The 17,751-nt window shown below is 37.0% G+C and overlaps 1 protein-coding gene across 1 annotated transcript in view; it reads left to right on the plus strand.

Annotated features, from left to right (window-relative positions):
* CATSPERE (catsper channel auxiliary subunit epsilon) overlaps nt 1-17,751 on the plus strand; it is a 259,066-nt gene that overhangs the window by 174,645 nt on the left and 66,670 nt on the right. The gene's annotated exons all lie outside the window — the stretch shown is intronic.

Genomic DNA, 17,751 nt, shown 5'->3' on the forward strand with positions numbered 1-17,751 from the left:
TTAATTAGAGAATTTAATCCATTTACATTTAAATTAGTTATTGATAGGTATGTACTTATTGCCATTTTTTTAATTGTTTCTGGCTGTTTTGTAGTTCTTCTGTGCTCCTTTTTTCTTCTCTGATCTCTTCCTTTCTGGTTTAATGACTTTTTTAGTGGTTTGCTTTGATTCATTTCTTTTATCTTATCTGTATCTCCTATAAGTTTTTCCTTTATGGTTACCGTATGGCTTACATATAAAACATATTACTTATATTTATAATAGTCTATTTTAAGTTGATAATAACTTAAATTTGATCATAGTCTAAAGCTCTACATTTTTATTCCCCCTCCCATGTTTTACATTTTGATGTCACAATTTACATCCTTTTATCTTGTGTATCTATGAACAAATTATTGTACGTATTTTTACTATTTTGTCTTTAACTTTCATACTAGCTTTATAAGTGATTAACTCACCATATCCACATGTTAGATTATTCTGAATTTTACTATATATTTACCTTTACCACTTGGGTTTATACTTTGATATTTCCTGCTACTAACAGCACCCTTTCATTTCTACTTAAGAATTGCCTTTAATATTTCTTGTAAGGTGGGTTTAGTGTTGTTGAACTCCTTTAGCTTGTGCTTGTCTGGAAAACACTTTATCTCTCTTTCAACTCTGAAGGACAGTTTTTTACTTTGAGCACTTTGAATATATCATACCACTTCCTTCTGTCCACAAAGTTATTACTGAAAAATCTGCTGATAGTCTCATGTGTTTCCCTTTGTACAACAAGATGCTTTTAAGACTTTCTCATTGTCTTTAACTTTTGATATTTAATTACAATGTGTCTTGGTGTAGGTCTTTTGGAGTTTATCTTATTTGGAACTCTCTGAGCTTCCTGGATCTGGGTGTCTGTTTCCTTCCCCAGGTTAAAAAAGTCTTTTGTTTTTGTTTTTTTAAATTTTATTTATTTATTTATTTATTTTTGGCTGTTTTGGGTCTTTGTTTCTGTGTGAGGGCTTTCTCTAGTTGTAGCGAGCCAGCACCACTCTTCATCGCGGTGCACGGGCCTCTCATTATCATGGCCTCTCTTGTTGTGGAGCACAGGCTCCAGACACGCAGGCTCAGTAGTTGTGGCTCATGGGCCCAGTTGCTCCGCGACATGTGGGATCCTCCCAGACCAGGGCTCGAACCCATGTCCCCTGCATTAGCAGGCAGATTCTCAATGACTGCACCACCAGGGAAGCCCAAGAAAGTTTTTTTAGTCATTGTTTCTTCAAACAATTTTTCTGCCCCTTTCTCACTCTCTTTTCATTCTGGGACTCCTATAATGCAAATGTTGGTCCACAAGATGTTCCGTAAGTCCCTTAAGCTATCTTCACTTTGCTTTTTCCTGCTCTGTTTTTGGTGAGTTCCACTGCCCTGTCTTTGAGTTCACTCATTCTTTGTTCCACTTCATCTATTCTGCTGTTGAACTCCTCTATTGTATGTATCAGTTCAGTTAATGTATTCTTCAGCTCTGTGACTTCTATTTAATACTTTCTTATATTTTCTATCTCTTTGTTGAAATTCTCACTTTGTTCATTCATTCGTCTTCTGAGTTCAGTGAGCATCACTGCAACCGTTATTTTGAACTCTTTATCAGGTAAATTACTTATCACTATTTTATTAAGACCTTTTTTATTGATGTTATTTCATTCTTTCATTTAGAATATATTTCTGTTTCTTCATTTTCCTTGATTCTCTGCATTGGTTTCTATGCAGTAAATAAAACAACTACTTCTTCTAGTCTTGAAGGAGTCATTTTGTGTAGGAGATGAACCTTATCATTCAACACTGCCTGAGCTCTTGGTTGTCTCTCAAGACTTTGTGATTGTCCAAGCCGCCTACATTATTCTTAGTGGCTCCCAGCATTTTAGGGTGTGCTAAGACCTGTCAGTCTCTCAAAGTGGGGAGAGTATCTTAGCATGCAGATGCAAGTTGATTGGAAGCCAGACACTAAGGGAACAACTTTTAAACTATACAAACATACCTCTTTCAGTGAGTTGGCATTTCTGTCTGCTGCCTCAGTGCTGAGCCTTAGGCTGATAGCCATTTGAGAAATGGTTCTTTGTTTGCTACCAACCCTTTGAAGCTGTAAGAACAAGCCCCATTGGTCACCAGAGGCAGATTATTGAGGGATGTGTTCTCTGGGTGGCCAACACAAAAACTGGGGCACCAGATGTGTATAACAGCTACCTTCTCTGAGATACTGACAACTTGGAGTGGGGCAAAGGGAGAGTGCAATGATGGTGCACCTGCCAGTCTCCCCAGTCTCTGGAGAGAATTATAGTCAGCACCTAGATGTGTGTTTAATTAGAAGCCTGCCCCCCAGGCCACATCTATAAAAGTAAGCTAACAAGTGTCTTTCACAGAAAGACTTGGGGTGCATTTCAGTCTACCATCTCTGTGCTGTTCTCTGGATGCAGTTGCCAGTTAAGAACTATTTATCACTTTTCAACAATCCTATAAGACCTGAAAACATGAACCCTGCTGGCCACCAGAGCCAGGTAATCCAGGGGCATTCCCCAGTCAGCAACCACAGAAAAGCACCAGACGTGTGTACAAGCTGCTTTTTGGGAGACACCAGCAACCTGGAGCAAGGCAGAGGGAGACTACAAAGATAACACTTCCCCTATGCCCCTATGAGGTCTCCGAAGAGAATTATAGTCAGCCCTTAGATATAGTTTTAATTAGAAACCTACCTCTCAGGCCATAGCTATGAAGATAAGCTAATAGTCCTCTTTTACAGAAAGACTGTGCCTGCTATGCCCTGGAGGTGCAGCCAGCTAAGACCTCCTCTTTCATCTATTACAGTCCTACAGGTCCAGTGAGTGCAAGCCCCACTGGCCACCAGAGCCAGTCAATCAAGAGGCAACCCATGGATGGCAGCCACAAAAAACAGGGTGCAAGATGAGTGTAGAAGGTGTTTTCTGGGAGATACTAGCAACTGGAGTGAGGCAGAGGGAGAACACAAACATGGAGCCCATCAGCCTCTGTCTTTGGAGTGTTTCAGTAGGCCATACCCTAGATGTCTGTTAAATTAGATACCTGTCCCTCAGGCCAATGCTTTGTTTTTCTTTCTTTTTAAATAATCAATATTTATTTTATTTTATTTTTAAATAATCAAAGTTTACTTTATATTATTTTGGCTGTGCCACGTGGCTTTTGGTATATCAGTTCCCCAGCCCAGGCCACAGCAGTGAAAGCACCAAATGCTAACCACTAGACCACCAGGGAACTCCCAGGCCGATGCTTTAAGATAAGCAATTAAACCTCTCTCACAGAAAGGCTGGGCACTTTTCAGTTGGCTTCTTTACACTGGGCCTTGGGATCCATGAGTCCTCACATGAGAGCCTTTAAGAACTGTTTCTCAGTTTGCTATAGCCTTGTGGGTCAAATGGACACAAGCCCCACTGGCTTTTGAAGCCATATGTTTTGGTGGCTCAGTTCTATATTGCAGGTCTTAAAAGTTGGGGTGACAGATGTGGGGTTCAAGCTGTTTACTCCTCAGGGAGAAGTGTGGGGTTTTGAATTCTCTCCCTCCTGATTGTGGGTTACTGTCCTGGGCCTGGGGTTTGTGGCAAGACTGTGACTCAGTCTCTCCTACCTGTTTCAATGTGGGTTTTTCTCTTGTTCATCTGATGTGTAGGAGTTGCTCAGCTAGTTTTAGGGCTTCTTTCAGAGGAAATTATTTTGTACGTAGCTGTAAATTCAGTGTTGTCCATGGGAGGAGGTGATTTCAGGATCCTCCTGTGTTATCATCATGAACCAGAACTTGCCTATTCATTTTTTCAATGGTGACTGTTAATGAGTAGAAAATTTTAACAAAGTTTTTTCATTTATGGTTATTGTTTTTTGTGTTCTAAGATACATTTGCTTATCCCTAAGTCACAAAAAATATTCTTCTATGATGTCTTCTCAAAACTTTATGGTTTTAGCATTTATATTGATGATCGATCTCAAATTAATTTTTGTGTATGGTGACTTTTGATCAAGGAAACAACAAAGTTATTTTCCATTTGAATATCTAGTTACTTCAGTATTCTTGAAAGGCTTTTCTTTCCCCCTATTGTATTACTTAGCATCTTTATTTAAAATCAAATATTCATACAAGTGTAGGCCTATTTCTGGGTGCTCTATTCTGTTCCATTGATCTATTTGTCAATCCTATGGTAGTACCACACTACCTTAATTACTGGCAAACTTAAATTTTGTATCTAATTTTCAGTGAGGTCAACTCTGTGGTTACAATAAGTAAGAGATACTTTTAGGAATACCATAAAACCTTGTTTCTATAATAATAAATTGAGCTTGTAGTGTAAGAATCTAACCTTTCTTTCTGGAAATGATCTAGGACACTCAGAAGTAGTCATCATTTTAGCCATCTTCACTGTCATTAATGGTTAAATTCAGTGGCTACTTTGTCACCTAAGGCATTTGCCTTAGTAAATACTTTATCACAATCAATAACAGGTGATAATTTGATTATTTGTAATGTTTCTCATACCGTGAAATAATAGAATCCCTCTCCCATTGGCAAAGAGATTAATACTGTGTTCAAGGCCAGGGACACAATGAAGTCAATCCCAGGATTCCATCTTTGTGGGTTGGTTTCTTGATACTACTTCCATATCAAGAACCATAGCAGTAAGCCACTGGCCAGAAAAACAGAAATCAAACCAATTGTCTTAACAGAGGTAAATCAATATAGGGAATTAGTAGAACTGGGTATATGAGAGAAATGAAAAGAAAAAAAGGAACACTGAGATTACACAGAGCTAGTAACTACAAGAAGTGACTGTTCCACCTCTAGGGCTAGAGTAGAGGGAACAGAGGGAAGAAATTTGGGTTATTACAAACTAGAAAGTTAGGGGAAGTGTTCCACAGACCTAGAACCCACACCTTGAAGGAGAGGGTACTGCTCACCTGGTATGTCATCTCAGAAGCTCCAAGGAAGGGACTCCAAAGATCTGGGACCCAGATCGCTGAGAAGGGGGCAATATGACTGGTGCTGGTGCTGCTGAAACTCTAGTCTCTGAAACAGGTGCCAGCCAGCTAGTGCTTGTACCTCAAAGGGGGGTCATGAGAGAAGCTTGTTCTGGGAGTGTGTTTCTCACTTGTCAGTTCCTTTACCAACTGCTACTGCCAGGATGAAGAGTTGCCAGGTTGACACTGACAGGAATAATGAGAAAAACAAGAAGTAGCATATTTTCTCCTATCCTTATCTTCTAGATGCTCTCCAGTACCCCGTATTTGCAATATCTAAAAGAGAGCCAACTAACAAAGGAAAATGTGATTTGCAGAATCTCAAACCCTGCACCCAAAAGCTGCTTATAGGGCTTCCCTGGTGGTGCAGTGGTTGAGAGTCTGCCTGCCAATGCAGGGGACGCCGGTTCGTGTCCCGGTCTGGGAAGATCCCACATGCCGCGGAGCGGCTGGGCCCATGAGCCATGGCCGCTGAGCCTGTGCGTCCGGAGCCTGTGCTCCACAACGGGAGAGGCCACAGCAGTGAGAGGCCCGCATATCGCAAAAAAAAAAAAAAAAAAATGCTGCGTATAGAATAGTGGGTTTGGAGCTGAAAGACAATAGGTTAATAACCAGCACATAGAGTATGTGTAGGGTGAACTTTAACAGTTAAAACAATTTACACCCCCAACACTGTTTGAAAGATCCTGCTGCTCCACATCATTGCAGTTATGGGCTAAATGTTTGTGTCCCCCCAAATTCATATGTTGAAGCCCTAACTTCCAAAGTGATGGTATTTGGAGATGGGGACTTTGAAAGATAATTAGGATTAGATGAGTTTGTGAAAGTGGGCCCTAGTCTAATGGGATTAGTGTCATTATAAGAAGAGGCACCAGAGAGCTTGTCTCTTTCTCTCTCTTCCTGCATGCACAAAGGAGGTCATGTCAGCATACAGCAAGATGGCAGTCACCTGTAAACCAAGAGAAGAGGCCTCAGAATGAGATCTATCTGCTGGCACCTTGATCTTAGACTTTCCAGTTTCCAAAACTATGAGAAAATAAACTTCTGTTGTCTAAGCCACCCAGTCTGTGGTATTTTGATATGACAACCCTAGCAAACTAATATACTTGCCAATAACTGGTACAGTCAAACTTTAATTTTTGCCTAATGAATGTGTGTGTATTATATTTTGTTTGCTGTTCTCTTCTTATTAATGAGGTTGAATAATTTTTCATATATTTATTGGCTTCTGGATTCCCATTTCTGTGAAATTCCAATTTTTGTCACTTTTTCTATTAGGTTGTGTGCCTTTTTCTCATTGAATTTTTTTTCATTCTCTAAAATTGTCTTTTTAAAGAGCTTTATTGATGTGATTGGTATATAATAAAATGCATACATTGAAGTGTACAATTTGACATATGTATATACCCACGAAATAATAGCCAAAATCAAACAAATGTACATGTCCATCACCCCCAAAATTTCCTCATGCTCCTTAGTAATCCATTCCTCCTTTTATTCCCCATTGCTAGGCAACCACTGATCTGACTGCTATCAGTATAGGTTAGTTTACTTTTTCTAGAATTTTACATAAATGGAACCATACAATATGTTTTCTGCTTTCTTTCAGTATAATCATTTTGTGGTTTATCTATTACATTGTGGTCATTAATAGTTTGCTCCCTTTTGTTGTTGAGTAATATTCCATGATATGGATATACCACAATTTGTCTAACCATATTTGTTTATGAACATTTAGATTGATTCCAGTTTAGGGATATTACAAGTAAAATGGCTATGAACACTTGTGTACAACTCTTTGTGTTGACCTATGCTTTCATTTCTCCTGAGTAAATACATAGGAACAGACTGGCTGGATCATAAGTAGATGTATGTTTAATTTTTTACAAACTGCTAATTTGTATTCCAAATTTTTTGTACCATTCTACATTGCCACCAGTAGTGTTTTTTTTTAAAGCAATATCAGTCTTTATTATTATTATTATTATTATTTATTTTTGTCTGCGTTGGGTCTCCGCTGCTGTGCACGGCCCTCTCTAGTTGCAGCGAGCGGGGGCTACTCCTCGCCGTGGTGTGCGGGCTCCAGGCATGCGGGCCTCAGTAGCTGCGGCACACACGCCCAGCAGCTGTGGCTCGCAGGCTCTAGAGCGCAGGCTCAGCAGCTGTGACGCACGGGCCCAGCCGCTCCGCGGCATGTGGGATCCTCCCAGACGAGGGCCCAAACTCGCGTTCCCCGCACCGGCAGGCAGACTCCCAACCACTGCACCACCAGGGAAGCCCCGCCACTGGTAGTTTTACTTGCTTCACACATTTTTGCTAACTGTTGGTGTGATCTGTGTTTTGGTTTTGTTGTTGTTATTGTTTTGTTTTGGACTTTTTGATTTTAGCTATTTTAGTTAATATATAGTGATATCTCATTGTGGTTTTAATTAACATTTCCCTGATGCTTTTCTAATAACTAATGATACTGAGCACTGTTTCAAGTGCTTATTTTCTATTTGTAGATCTTCTCTGGTGAAGTGTCTGTTCAACTTGTAAGCCCAGCTTTAAGGGATTGTCTTCTTATAATTAAGTAGTAAGAGTTTTTTATAAACTCTAGATATAAATTCATTGTTGGATATGTGTTTTGCAAATATTTTCTCCTAGTCTGTGGCTTGTGTTTTCATTTTCAAAACAATGTCTTTTGAAAATGTGTTTTATTTATTTTGATGAAGTCCAATTTATTGCTTTTCTCTTTTATAGTTTTACTTCGGGTTGTAATTAAGAAATCTTTCCAAACTCAAGGTCACTAAGCTTTCCTCATTTTTCCTTCTAGAAGTTTTATAGTTGTAGCTCTTACTTTAAGGTCTATGATCTACTTCAAATTAATGTTTGCATGCACTGTGAGGTAAAGGTCAAGATACTTTTCTTTTTTTAATCCGAAGCCAGCTCTTCCAACAGCGTTTGTTGAAAAGACTATCCTTCCCCCATTGAATTGCCTTGGCACATTTGTAAAAAATCAACTGGCCATATATGTGGGAATCTATTTCTGAATTCTGTTCCATTAACTTATATGTCTATCTTGATGTCAATAACACAATATCTTGATTACTGTACCTTTATAATTCTTGAAATCATGTTGTGTAAGTACTCCAAATATATTCTTTTTAGTGTACAAGTTTGTCCATTTTTTGGTCAGATTATCCCTAAGTATTTCATATTCTTAAAGTATTTCATATTTTGGTGCTATTATAAATGGTATCATTCTGATTGTTCATTGCTAGTATATAGTAATATAATTTATTTTATGTATCAATGATGTATCCCACAGCTTTGCTAAACTATTTCAAGTAGATTTTTTTGTAAATTCCCTAGTTTCTACATAGGTGATCATGTCATCTGTGTACACAAACAGTTTTCCTTTCCAATATATGTGACTTTCGTTTCCTTTCTTTTTTGCACCATCTTGAGCCTCCAGTGCAGTGGTGATTAGAAGAAATGAGAGTGGAGATCTTTGCCTTGTTCTCAATCAGAAAGAAATTATTCAGTCTTTCACAATTAAGTATGATGTTACCTTGAGGGTTTTAATATATGCCCTTTACTAGGATGATGAAGGTCCCCTCTACTCCTAGTTTGCTGAGTTTCTGTCATTTATAGATATTGGATTCCATAAAATGCTTTTTCAGCATCTATTGAAATGATCATGTTTTTTAATCTGTTAATATGGTGAATTCCAATAATTTATTTTCACTGCTAGAATAATCCCACTTGGTCATAATGTTTTATCCTCATATAACATTGGATTCAATTTGCTAAACTATTGTTAAGAAGTTTTGCTTCATGTGGGTTATTAGTTCATGACAGTTATTAGTCTATAGTTTTCCTGTAATGTCTTTTTCTGGTTATGGTATCAACAATGCTGACCTCTTAAGATGTTTTGGGGAGAGGTCCTTCTTCTCTATTTTATAGAAAAATTGATGTATAAATTGTACTATTTCTTCTTTAATATTTGGTAGAATTCACCAGTGAAGACCTCTTGACCTGGTGTTTTTTGTATGTTTTTAATTACAACTTCAATCTTTTAAATTGATATAGGGATATTTGGGTTATCTGCTTATTCTTGAGCGAATTTTAGTAGTTTTTATCTTTCAAGGAATTGTCCATTTCATCTATCTTGTCAAATTTATAGGCACAAGGTATTCATAATATCTCCTTATTATCCTTTTAGTGTCTGTAGAATTTGTAGTGATATCCAATTTCTCATTCTTGATATTGGTAATTTGTTTCTTCTTTCCTTTTCACCCAGTCAGCCTGGCTGGAGCTTAACAACTGTATTGATTTTCTCAAAGAATCAGCTTTTGGTTTTATTGATTTTCTGTAATGATTTTCTACTTTTGATTTTATTGATAATTTTTTTTAATCTTGCAGCACCACTCCTTGAGCTTCTTTTTTTTAAATATTGATTTATTTATTTATTTGGTTGCACTGGGTCTTAGTTGTGGCAGGCGGGCTCCTTAGTTGTGGCATACGAGCTCTTAGTTTCAGCATGCACATTGAAGCTAGTTCCCTGACCAGGGATTGAAGGCGGGCCCCCTGCATTGGGAGCGTGGAGTTTTATCCACTGTACCATGAGGGAAGTCCCAAAATTATTTATTTTTTATTATTTCCTTTCTGCCACTTACTTTGGGTTTAATTTGTTTCTCTTCTTACAGTTTCTGAATATGGAAACTTAAGTCATTCACTTAAGACCTTTCTTCTTTTCTAATGTGGACTTTAATGCTATAAATTTTTCTCTAATAACTACTTTAGTTAGAGGAGTGACATCAGCATCATAGTGGCATGAGACACTCTCTTTGTCTCTCCCCTTCAATTTACAACCAGTAAAAATCCATAACTCAACAAAGGTGCCTCTGTCCAACACATCAGGACACACATGTGTACATCTAAACATGGGTGGACTGGAACACATAGAGGAGGTGGACTGGAGGAAGAGCAGAGGCTATACCAGTAATCCCAACCTCCAGCTGCAGTGGCTGAGTCTGCTGGTTGCAAAGGTGAGGTGGCACACATGACTCCGACCTTCTTGCTACAGCAGTGCCCACTGCCACAGGGAAATGCCACAGGGAAATGGCTAGCAGCAGCAGCATGCCTTGTGACCCTGTCTCTCCAGCTACAGAGGTACCTGCCACTCGAGCCTTCCACCACCCACAGAAGCAGTGCCCCAAAACCCAACAACTCCAGATGTGGCAGAAGTGCCCATGACTGTGGCTACCTCCCTCTCTTCTCCCTCCTCTCACAGCAGCAGTTCCTATAACTCAGGCAACTCCAGACTTAGTGGAGGCCACACCAACGCAGTGCTCCAGGTGGCAACACCAGCAACAGCAGCAAGACCAGCAGCAACAGCAAGGCACCAGTGACCCTGGAGGCACAAGCAGTGACAACTAGGGCATAGGGTGACACCTCCAGGAGAGGCAGAGGTGGGTGGAAAATGCCGATTCTTAAACACAGCCAGGGGCAGCTCACGTTAGAAAAACCAAAAACTTGTGCAATAGCACCACCTACCAAAAGAAAGGCCGTAATTACCAATCTATCAATCTATCAAATTGTCAAAATCAAGTTAAAAAAAAAAAAGCTCTACCTAAAGAAGAGAGGTGTTTGGTGTTCACTACTTCAAATTCTCAGGCAGAGAAAAAAACTCATCAAGCACCATGAAAAACCGTGGGAAAAAAACATGTATAAACAATAAAATACTGCTCAGCCATGAAAAAAGGAGAAATGTTGCCATTTAGGACAATATGAATGGAGCTTGAGGATATTATGCGAAATGAATCAGATAGAGAAAGACAAATACCATATGATTTCACTTACATGTGGAATATATATATTTAAAAACCTAAAATAAACAACCAAACCAAACTAAACATAGATACAGAGAACAGATTAGAGTTATCAGAGAGGAAGATGTGTAGGGGGAGGGCAAAATGGGTAAAGGTGGTCAACTGTACGCTGGCAGATAGAAACTAAACTTTTGGTGGCGAACATGCTGTAGTGTATACAGAAGTCTATTTTTCATAATGTATACATGAAACATATAATGTTATAAACCAATGTTACCACAATTTAAAAAAAAAGAACTGCTTTAGCTCTATACCCAAATTTTGATATTTTGTGGTTTCATTGTCATTCAGTTCAAAATACTTTCTCATTTTCTTTGTGATTTCTTCTTTGACCTATGGGTTATATAGAAGGACAGTGATTTTCCAGATAGCTCTCTGTTACTGATTTCTAAATAAATACTATTATAGTAGGAAAAGATATTTTTTATTTGAATCCCTTTAAATTTATAGAGAATTGTTTTATAGCTATAAATACGCTCTATTTTGGTAAGTGTTTCATGTGCCCTTTAAAACATGATGCCTTTTACTCTGGAGATAATTTTTGCTCTGAAATCTACTTTGTGTGATATTAATATAGCCATTCCAGCCTTCTTTAGATTAATGTTAGCACAAAATATCTTTTTTTCCCATCCTTTTAGGATGGAAAATCATTTGTGTCTTTCAATTTCTTTTAAGTTGGATCTTACTTGTTTATCTATTCTGAACATTTTTGCCTTTTTATTGGGTACATTCAATGTGATTTGGGGGGGGGTATTGTTGGGTTTAAATCTACCATTTAACTATTTGTTTTCTATTTGTCCCTTCTGTTTTTAATTTTTTTTCCACTTTCTCTGCCTTCTTTTTGATTATTTTTATATGATTCCATTTTGCATCTTTGTTGGCTTTTTTAGCTATCCCTTATTCATTTTGTTTTTTTATTGGATGCTGTAGGGTTTATTGTACACATCTGTAACTTATCTGTTTGCCCTCAATATTGTATCATTTCATTTATAGTATAATAACCTTATAGCAGTATACTTCTATATTCCCTCACATAGCTTTTGTACTATTGTTGCCATACCTTTTACTTCTACATATTTTATAAACCTTACAATGAATTGCTATTATTGTTGCTCTAAATAATCAGTTATCTTTTAAAAGAGATTTAAATAATAAAAAGGCATTTTATATTTATACAAATATTTATCATTTCCAGTGCTCTTCATTTTTTGTGAAGATCCAGATTTTCATCTGGTATCATTTTCAATCTGATTGCCAATTTTTACTTTATATATTTGAAAACATATTATTAGATGCATTCAAGTTTTTAAATTCTCTTCTTGATGAATTGAAACTTTAATTATGAAATGACAATCTTTCTCTGTAGTAATACTTTTTGCTTTCAAGTCTATTTTGTTTCATATTTAATATAGCCATATCAGGTTCTCTTTGACTTAATATTTCCATACAATTTCTACCCTTTTAATTTCAATCTTTCTATTGCCTTATGTTTTAGCTATGTTTCCTATAAGTACCATATATTTGAGTTTTTAAATTTTTGTTATTTTTGTCTAGTCTGAAAATCTTTGTCCTTTAATTGGAACATTTAGTCTATTTACCCTTATTGCAATTAATAATATATTTGAGGTTTTGCTTTCCATCTTGCTTTGTACTTTTATTTTCCCATTCTTTCCATGTTTTTTCCTCTAGTTCCTTGCCTCTTTAGGTTTAGTTTCATACTTTTTATCATTCCATTTTCCCCCTTCCACTGGTTCAACAGTTATACATTCTGTTTGTATTTCTAGTCAGTTTTCCTTTGAAATTATAACCTGAATGTTTAATTTATACAAGACTAAATTTAAGTAAATACTTTGTTCTTTCCCCAGCTCACAGGTAATTGAATTCATAGATTCACTATTAGGCAGTATTATTACTATTTTATACAGCAATGTGTATTTACCCTATCTTTATCTTTTTTCCTTTTTATCAGAGGTGCTTGCATCTTGTATTCCTTTCCTTCTGATTTAGGTACATTCCTTAACATTTCTTTTAGTGAGAGGCTACTGGTGATTATATACTCAATTTTTGTTCATCTGAAAACATCTATATTTCATTTTTGTTCTTGAAAAATATTTTCTCCAGATATAGAAATCTAGTTTGGTGATGATTTTCTTAAACCGCAATAAAAATATTATTCTATTGGTTTTTGGCTTCCATTGTGGCCATTGAGAAGTCACTTGAAATTTTTACACCTATCCCTCTGGCTGCTTTTAAGATTTTATTCTTTGCTTTCTTCACTTTCACTATGAGGTGTCTAAATGCAGGTTTCTTTACTTCTTTCTTTGTTTGGGATTTCTTGGGCCTCATACATCTCTAAATCACTGTATTCATCAGGTATCTTGCAAATATTGTCTATGCCTCTTCTCTATCTTCTCTTCTTCTGTAATGCTGATTAATCATATGTTAAACTTTCTCAATCTATTCCCCATGAGTCTTTTTTTTTTAACATCTTTATTGGAGTATAATTGCTTTGCAATGGTGAATTAGTTTCGGCTGTATAACAAAGTGAATCAGCTATACATATACATATATCCCCATATCTCCTCCCTCTTGTGTCTCTATCCCACCCTCCCTATTCCACCCCCTAGGTGGACACAAAACACCAAGCTGATCTCCCTGTGCTATGTGGCTGCTTCCCACTAGCTATCCATTTTACATTTGGTAGTGGACATATGTCCATGCCACTCTCTCACTTCGTCTCAGTTTACCGTTCCCCTTCTCTGTGTCAAGTCCATTCTCTACATCTGCATCTTTATTCCTGTCCTGCCCCTAGTTTCTTCAGAACCATTTTTTAATTTTTTTAGATTCCATATATAGGTGTTAGCATAAGGTATTTGTTTTTCTCTTTCTGACTTACTTCATTCTGTATGACAGACTCTAGGTCCATCCACCTCACTACAAATAACTCAATTTCGTTTCTTTATATGGCTGAGTAATATTCCATTGTGTATATGTGCCACATCTTCTTTATCCATTCATCTGTCGATGGACACTTAGGCTGCATCCATATCCTGGCTACTGTAAATAGAGCTGCAATGAACATTGTGGTACATGACTCTTTTTGTTTTGTTTTTTGTTGTTTTTTTAAACATTTTTATTGGAGTATAATTGCTTTACAATGCTGTGTTAGTTTCTGCTTTATAACAAAGTGAATCAATTATACATATACATATATCCAAATATCTCTTCCCTCTTGCATTTCTCTCCCTCACACCCTCCCTATCCCACCCTTCTAGCTGGTCACAAAGCATTAAGCGGATCTCCCTGTGCTATGTGGCTGCTTCCCACTAGCTATCTATTTTACATTTGGCAGTGTATATATGTCCATATATACACTACCACTCTCTCACTTTGTCCCAGCTTACCCTTCCCCCTCCCCATGTCCTCACATCCATTCTCCAGTAGGTCTGCATCTTTATTCCCACATGACTCTTTTTGAATTATGGTTTTCTCAGGGTATATGCCCAGTAATGGGATTGCTGGGTCATATGGTAGTTCTATTTTTAGTTTTTTAAGAAACCTCCATACTGTTCTCCATAGTGGCTATATCAATTTACATTCCCACCAACAGTGCAAGAGGGTTCCCTTTTCTCCGCACCCTCTTCAGCATTTATTGTTTGTAGATGTTTTGATGATGGCCATTCTGACTGGTGTGAGGTGATACCTCACTGTAGTTTTGATTTGCATTTCTTTAATGATTAGTGATGTTGAGCATCCTTTCATGTGTTTGTTGACAATTTGTATATCTTCTTTGGAGAAATGTCTGTTTAGGTCTTCTGTCCAATTTTGGATGTGGTTATTTGTTTTTTTGATATTGAGCTGCATGAGCTGCTTGTATATTTTGGAGATTAATCCTTTGTCAGTTGCTTCATTTGCAAATATTTTCTCCCATTCTGAGGGTTGTCTTTTCGTCTTGTTTATGGTTTCCTTTGCTGTGCAAAAGCTTTTAAGTTTCATTAGGTCCCATTTGTTTATTTTTGGTTTTATTTCCATTTCTCTAGGAGGTGGGTCAGACAGGATCTTGCTGTGATTTATGTCATAAAGTGTTCTGCCTATGTTTTCCTCTAAGAGTTTTATAGTGTCTGGTCTTACATTTAGGTCTTTAACCCATTTTGAGTTTATTTTGTGTATGGTGTTAGGGAGTGTTCTAATTTCATTCTTTTACATGTAGCTGTCCAGTTTTCCCAGCCCCACGTATTGAAGAGACTGTCTTTTTTCCATTGTGTATTCTTGCCTCCTTTGTTGTAGCTTATGTGACCACAGGTGCATGGGTTTATCTCTGGGCTTTCTGTTTGTTCCATTGATCTATAGTTCTGTTTTTGTGCCAGTACCACACTGTCTTGATTACTGTCACTTTGTAGTATAGTCTGAAGTCAGGGAGCCTGATTCCTCCAGTTCCATATTTCTTTCTCAAGATTGCTTTGGCTATTCGGGATCTTTTGTATTTCCATACAAATTGTGATATTTTTTGTTCTAGTTCTGTGAAAAATGCCATTGCTAATTTGATGAGGATTACACTGAATCTATAGATTGATTTGGGTAGTAGAGTCATTTTCACAATGTTGATTCTCCAACCCAAGAACATGGTATATCCCTCCATCTGTTTTGTATCATCTTTAATTTCTTTCATCAGTGTCTTATAGTTTTCTGCATACAGGTCTTTTGTTTCCTTAGGTATATTTAGTCCTAGGTATTTTATTCTTTTTGTTGCAATGGTAAATGGGAGGGTTTCCTTAATTTCTTTTTCAGGTTTTTCATCATTACTGTATAGGAATGCAAGAGATTTCTGTGCCTTAATTTTATATCCTGCTACTTAACAAATTCATTGATTAGCTCTAGTAGTTTTCTGGCAGCATCTTTAGGATTCTCTATGTATAGTATCATGTCATCTGCAAACAGTGACAGTTTTACTTCTTCTTTTCTGATTTGTATTCCTTTTATTTATTTTTCTTCTCTAATTGCTGTGGCTAAAAATTCCAAAACTATGTTGAATAAAAGTGGTGACGGGGGGTCACCTTGTCTTGTTCCTGATCTTAGTGGAAATAGTTTCAGTTTTTCACCATTGAGGACGATGTTGCCTGTGGGTTTGTCCTATATGGCCTTTATTACATTGAGGTAAGTTCCCTCTATGCCTACTTTCTGGAGGGTTTTTATCATAATTGGGTGTTGAATTTTGTTGAAATCTTTTTCTGCATCTATTGAGGTGATCATATGGTTTTTCTCCTTCAGTTTTTTAATATGGTTTATAACACTGATTGATTTGTGTATATTGAAGAATCCTTGCATTCCTGGGATAAAACTCACTTGATCATGGTGTATGAACCTTTCAATGTGCTGTTGGATTCTGTTTGCTAGTATTTTGTTGAGGATTTCTGCATCTATATTCATCAGTGTTGTTTGCCTGTAATTTTCTTTGTTTGTGACATCTTTGTCTGGTTTTGGCATCAGGGTGATGGTGGCCTCGTAGAATGCGTTTGGGAGTGTTCCTCCCTCTGCTATATTTTGGAAGAGCTTGAGAAGGATAGGTGTTAGCTCTTCTCTAAATGTTTGATAGAATTCACCTGTGAAGCCATCTGGTCATGAACTTTTGTTTGTTGGAAGATTTTTAATCACAGTTTCAATTTCAGTGCTTGTGATTTGTCTGTTTCCCCATGAGTTTTTAACTGTCATCTTTATTGTTCATTCATTTCTGTCTCTGGCAAATTTCTTGTAAAGTTATTTTTAAGATTACATATGAAGAAAAGCATGGCATACAAGAGAATACAGTTGTAAATTTGATAGTTCCTTTCCTTGAACATGAAACTAGATTTATTTTTAATGTGATGACTTTCACAGCCTTCAACTTTATCATAAAAGATTGCATATTTTATGTCATACCACTTAGCATCCAGCATACGAGTAAATAAACTTTGTTTTGGAAATAAAACTTTTTACTAAGGAGTTTTAGAGCCACAGAGTCTCTGTTCTCATCACAACAGATTAGCCAATCCTCACAATTGATCTCTCTCTGGAGATCAATATATATATATATATATATATATATATATATATATATACACACACACACACACACATATATACATATATTTATATTATATATAAAGATCTAGAGATATATAGCATATTTATATATAGAATATTTATATTATAAATATATATTTATATATAGAATAGTTGTACATATGTTTATATATATAGTTATATATATAACAAAGAACTACCAAAAAAGTAATTTAGGGGTATAGAAATTGTAGCTAGCTACCATACTCTAAAAATGTGGGGTTTGGGACTTCCCTGGTGGCACAGTGGTTGAGAATCCGCCTGCCGATGCAGGGGACACAGGTTTGTGCCCTGGTCCGCGAAGATCCCACGTGCTGCGGAATGGCTGAGCCCGTGAGCCATGGCCGCTGAGCCTGCACGTCCGGAGCCTGTGCTCCGCAACGGAAGAGGCCATAACAGTGAGAGGCCCGTGTACCGAAAAAAAAAAAATGTGGGGTTTATAATTTTCTGCCTCTATAATCATATATGTTCTGTAAATGGCTTTACCCTGAGATAATCGCAACCATACAGAATTCTGCAAATTGAGATGAAACATGGCCTGGAGGGAGGAAAATAGCAAGAAATATGCAAAAGGCAAATGGGCATTTTAAGAAATTACTCAAAAACAACAGAAGAAAGATTCTGGCAAATAATTCCCCATAGTCTCAAAAATTACAGACAATATGATTTTATAGTGATTTGAAAACATCAAAGAAGAAATTAAAAGGTCCAGAGACAGGTTATTAGAAAACAGAAGAAAGTGAAAAGTTTGCTATGCTGA

This window comes from Pseudorca crassidens, chromosome 2, assembly GCF_039906515.1.
Source record: "Pseudorca crassidens isolate mPseCra1 chromosome 2, mPseCra1.hap1, whole genome shotgun sequence".
Classification (NCBI taxonomy): Eukaryota; Metazoa; Chordata; class Mammalia; order Artiodactyla; family Delphinidae; genus Pseudorca; species Pseudorca crassidens.